Raw genomic sequence first — 6,000 nt, 5'->3', positions numbered from 1 at the left:
ATAGGGTGTGCTATTTATTAGCTACCCTTCCTTTTGCTCACTTCTGTGAGATTAATGTCTAGTTAACAGAGTTAAAAGTATACCACCCCTTGCAGCATTAACATGGAAACATGGGACAAAGCTGTGAAGCTTTCTCTAATTATTCAGGATGCCTTTGGAAGACTGGATCGTTCCCTTTATTTATCCCCCTAAACAAAATAACAACACAGAAGCCTGTAGTGTAAGAATAGAAAAATATTGTTTACTTACATAAAGTTGCTGACTCAATTCAAGCCAAACCTAGCAATGAAATAAGTCAATCAGAATATACTTCTTGATTACAAAATACCGTATTTTTCGCCCTATAGGGCGCACTTTTTCCCCTCCAAAAATGAAGGGGAAATCTGGGTGCGTCCTATGGGGCGAATGCAGGCTTTTGCTGAAGCTTGGAGAGCGAGAGGGGTCGGTGCGCACCGACCCCTCTCGCTCTCCAGGCTTCAGGAAGACATCCACAGCCTAGGCAGCCCTGCGGGAGGTCCCGCGGGGATGTCTAGGCTGCGGATAGCAGCCTGCTTCCCGGAGCGTCGGGCGCCCTGAAGCAGAGCACCCCCCGCGCCAGGCAGACATCCGCAGCGTGGGGAGCCTTGCAGGAGTTCCCCGCAAGGCTCCCCACGCTGCGGATAGCAGCCTGCTGCCCAGCGCGAGGGGCGCCCTGAAGCAGAGCGCCCCCCGTGCCAGGTAGACATCCGCAGTGTGGGGAGCCTTGCAGGAGTTCCCCGCAAGGCTCCCCACGCTGTGGATAGCAGCCTGCCGCCCAGCGCGAGGGGCGCCCTGAAGCAGAGCGCCCCCCGCGCCAGGCAGACATCCGCAGCGTGGGGAACCTTGCAGGAGTTCCCCGCAGGGCTCCCCACGCTGCGGATAGCAGCCTGCTGCCCGGCGGGCGGGGCACCCTGATGCAGAGCGCCCCTCGCGCGGGGCAGACATCGGCCAGCCCCACAAGCTCGGGGGACAGCAGGGAGGCGCAGCGCCGCCATCCCGCTGTTCCTCGACCTGGTTCTGTTTCCCCGACCTGCTTTTGGGGAGAAAATAAAGGGAATTTTTTCCCCTTTATTTCCCCCCAAAAAAACTAGGTGCGTCCTATGGGACGGAGCGTCCTATGGGACGAAAAACACGGTACATGGTTAAGATCAGGCATGTCCAGCTCCCTAGAGACTGTGATCTACTCCCACTATAAAAAAATTGGCAGTGATCTACCCATTGGATTGACCGAAATTTTTGAGGTTTTGGGGGGGAGCCTTCACCAAAGTTGTTGAGCCTTTTCCCCACTGTTGACCAGTTGGACATGCCTTGTTTAGATCAGAGAGGGTGCCTGTGCTGAGGTGGACACCAGATCTAGTCCATCTAGTCTAGCATCCTGTTCTCACAGTAAACAACCAGGTGCCTATGGGAAGCCCATCAACAGGACTCCCCCCGCCCCGCAGTTTCCACTAAAGGTCTGACTTGATAAAAGACAGCTTCCTATGTCTCTGCATGCAGTCACATGCAAATTCTGATGCCATGCCTGTGCCAAAACGAGCCTTCTTATAGCTCACCCTACAGGCACATTTTCCAGGACAAAAGAAACAGCGCTGTCTGTTTCCCCCCAATCCATGGCTGATAAATTCATTTGGAGAAGCAACTGTTCCTGGCCAAACTGCTAACTGGGGTAGGAGGGAGGTCTCACTCCTGTTCATTGAGTTAGATGTTGAGAAGGAGTGGGAGTGATTGAGGCATTTTTCATCTTCTACCAACTGGAGGGCTTTAAAATGTTTTCATTCACACTCAGACATTAGTCTACTCTACTGCATTTGATAATTTTGCTGCATATCATCCAGCTACTTCACTTTTTTGGTCAGAAGTGTGAAATAAGAAAAGGTGTAGGAGGGCATAATTTTGAAGGATCAACCGCTAATCTTCAATGGTCCATAGAGCCTAGAGTCCTTGCTGTCTGCTACCCCAATTATTCTGCCTTATCCAGACAACTGAGAAGACATTTAATATCTCAGTTAATGCAAAATATTTGAACAGCAAAATTTAAGGGGAAGAGGTCAGTTATTTTTCTTCAGGCAAAAAGTGATTAGCTTCTATTTTTACTCAAGTCAGTGACATCTTTTCTCCTGACTCCAGGACAACTAACCACAGTGAAGTCTTCACATCAGTTAATTAGTCTGCATTTTGCTATGTACTGTACTTGTGGCACCTCTGTTGTGTTCTCATTCCTTAGATGTTTTTACGGAGGGGAGCAATGCAATAAATTAAGGCAGAAGTCTGTCTTGTTCCTATAATGCCAGGACTCCATGAAAATTCATGGGGATCATGTAGCAACATTTGACAAGTTCTTTGAAATACTGTAACGGAATCTAGAAACACCCTCTTGTTCTGAGGTGAGCACTACAAACTTCCAGACAAAGCACTATAAATCTTCAAAAGAAGTGGGGGGGGACCCCAAACACTGGGATTCTGTTGCAGTGATGGGATTAAAAGCAAAACAGTCATGTTATAAATCCAGCTAATGTCAATTTCCAAACACTGTTAACTGTGGGAAGGCTAGACTGTGCTGTTCATTTTACAAAAGAAAGGACCTGCATATTGCAAACTGTCAGCAACAGACCTCATGAAACCTGTAGGGCACTCTCTTTGTACAAGGCAATGTTTTTCTTTTTAAAGTTTCAACCTTCAGGGTGCACTTTCCAGATCAACCAGGCTGCCAAGAGAGCCCCAAGTGTCTGCAGCAAAATGATTCTGTGCTGCAAAGAACTCTGGGGCATCTTCGAGGGAGAACATACCGTTCATTTAGACTGCAGTTGGCAACTGCTCGGGAAGAAAACAGTCTGGATTGAGTTTCTTGTTTATCTTGCTTTTTTTCTTGCAGCTGTCTTGCAGAAAAGCTAGAAGTAAAGCAAATTTGCAGCCTCAGTTGCATATTTCCCTCCCTTTAAATGTACACCTTAGGTGAATAGACAGATTGACTGTGCACTGAGATTCTCTCTCTCTCTCTCTCTCTCTCTCTCTCTCTCTCTCTCTCTCTCTCTCTCACACACACACACACACACAGAGAGAGAGAGAGAGAGAGAGAGAGAGAGAGAGAGAGAGAGAGAGAGACAAACCATCAGAACTGTTGAGCACCACCCCCTGAATCTACCATCAAAGCCATTCTCATACCTCTCTGGGCTCCTTTGGAAAGTTGCTGGGAAATAGTCAATAACACCAGTCCTAAGGGATCTGTACTGGCTCCCAGTACGCTTCCGAGCACAATTCAAAGTGTTGGTGTTGACCTTTAAAGCCCTAAATGGCCTCAGCCCTGTATACCTGAAGGAGCATCTCCACCTCCATCATTCAGCCTGGACACTGAGCTCCAGCTCCATGGGTTTTCTGGCAGTTCCCTCACTGCGAGAAGTGAGGTTACAGGGAACCAGGCAGAGGGCCTTCTTGGTAGTCATGTCTGCCCTGTGGAACACCCTCTCAGCAGGTGCCAAGGAGATGAAGAACAACACAACTTTCCTAAGACATCTGAAGGCAGCGCTGTATCAAGAAGTTTTTAATGTGTTTTATTGTGGTTTTATATGGGCAGGGTATAAATAATAAAATTAATAATAATAATAATAATTCTGACTGAGGCAGCTCTGTCACTGTGCCCCACTTAGGACTTTCCAGCCCTGCTTTCCAGGCCACTTTGGCCTTCTTCTTATCCAATAAGAACTGAGAATACAGCCAAAATACATTCAGATACCCCCTTCACCTTGGGAACTGGTTATACAGGAAGATTAGTAGCAATGGCCAAGTTCAGGATCAAAGTTACCAGAATCTAAAACTTATTTCGCCAGACTAAAGGAAATTATTTTGGCTTGCCTCCAAATCACTCATATGTTCTGCTTGAGAAGAAGCTTCCAAATTTTGCTTTAGTGAAATTTTGGTGGGAACTCTATTTCCACTTTTCATCTAAGTCCGATAGGTCAGCCTGAAGCCAGCATCATAAAAAATTGTGAAGGCTGGACAAAATAATTTTGCAGGTCTTATGCTGCTCCAACACTACCAAATGGCCATCCTTGATTTAAATGCTGGCTTTAAATGACACAGGCCACTCAGTGCTGCCCAAGGTCCTTATCTTAAGGGAACATCAACTTTTAGCAACAGAGGGAAGGGTTGAGGCCATTTATCATTTCTCCCATGAGTGCTGGGCATCTTCAGATACAAGCAGAAGAGCCAGAGACAGCCCAAGGACAGACCTCAATATTCTATCATATGGTTATGACTGCTGTCACAACTGAAGCCTTTATATTAATTATGATTATTTTATATTAATTTGGTATAACTGTGCAATGTTGATTTTTGATGTTTGTCTCAAGCACATCACTGAGATACATGCAATAAATAAATGAACCTTTTATTGACAGTCTCCAGTGGCCAACACAATGGCCTTTTTATTATTAATTAAAAATGGCCTTGATGCTACAGTGGAGCAGATCTGGAGGAGACATTCAGAGCATCATCTGCTGGTGCTCTAGAAGGTGAATTTCAATGAGACACTGGACCCGAAAACCAAGAACCCTTGTGGCATTGGCATTAGGCCATGCTGAATGAGGGCCAGCACTGAACCAAGAGTCTGAGCCTGTGGCCTGGCCAAGTCAGCTACTTTGGCTCTCACATATGCAGGCCTCAAGGAAATGGAGTGTGAAACATTGAGCCATGAGATTGACAGGTGCTATGAAGCTTCTTGCTATGAAGCTTCTGACAGGACAGTCCTGATATAAACCCAGTACTGTGACCACTTGCCCTTGCCTTGGCAAGGCAACATCATGTTCAGCCTTCTTCACCCATGCCACAGCTCCAGCTCCACAGCTAAGGATCAACTGTAGCTTTTGGCAACAACCTCCAGCAGCAGGTGAAGACTTCTGCACTACCAGATGGCCTCACAGGTGTTGTGCTGGAGAAAACACTTTTCTGTGATGGGGTTTCATTATGTAAAGAATGAGATTAGTTGAAACATGTGGGTGAGAGTTCCCTTATCTTTCCCTCACCCCTGCTAGCATGCAACAAAGGAACAGGTCTGCCCAGTGCTAATTTTCCAGCGCTACAACCTAGCCAGACGATGCCCAAGGTAAACTAACCCTGCTCAGTAGGACTGCCCCCACCCCTGAAAAGTCCCCCAGACCTGAGGCAGGAACACTTAGATATGTTTCTGGACACGCTTGGGATTCACCAAGAGCCAAAGATCCACTTCTTGTCCTCTGAGCCCCAAGCCTAGACGTTACTCAGTACTAATAACCAAGAAGCCAGGCAGCAGATTTGGAGGCAACGGTTCCTGTAAGGGCTGATGCACACTTACCTGTCTAGGCACAGCCTGTGTCCAAGCCCTCACCCCCCCCTTACTGCTTCCCCCAGGAAAACCTGGTCTTTAATGCTGAATCAGAACAAATGGCAATTCAGATTTTCCACAGATTCCTGTTTGCTTCAATTCAGCATTAAGGAATGGGTTTTTGCAGGGAAAGTGCTGAGACAAAAAAAGGGGGGCACTCTGGCAAAGAGCTTTAAACTGAGGAAAGGCAAGTGTGGATGAACCCTAATAAGCAACACCAACAAATAAATGCAGGTACTTTATTAAGAGATAACAAAGCTGGACAGAACCCCTTTTATGTTAAAATTGCACTTTAAGGAATGAAGGAGCCTTTGAGAACAAAGCCATTAGAGTCCTGGACCCCACCAGCAAGCTGCATCCTGGCATATGGGGTTATGGCAACAAAACCCTTCCGTTGAATCGGATCAAAGGCCAGTTTTCATACAGCAAAGCCGGGATCCTCCCTCGCCCTTTATCCAATCCAGGCCTTGGACCCATTTCCCCCAGCACTGGGAAAGGTGGCAGCAACTGAGTGGATTTCTGCCCAGCCAGGGTGACCTGGAGCAGCCTTGCAGCAGACTCTCCCCACAGGTGGCGAGTTGGGCTAATTAAACGGGAACTTTTTCCTCAGGAAGACTGCCTCCAGA

The sequence above is a fragment of the Podarcis liolepis genome (genome assembly GCF_965112155.1).
Source record: "Podarcis liolepis genome assembly, chromosome: 12".
Classification (NCBI taxonomy): Eukaryota; Metazoa; Chordata; class Lepidosauria; order Squamata; family Lacertidae; genus Podarcis; species Podarcis liolepis.
Note: the sequence above shows the minus strand (reverse complement) of the source record.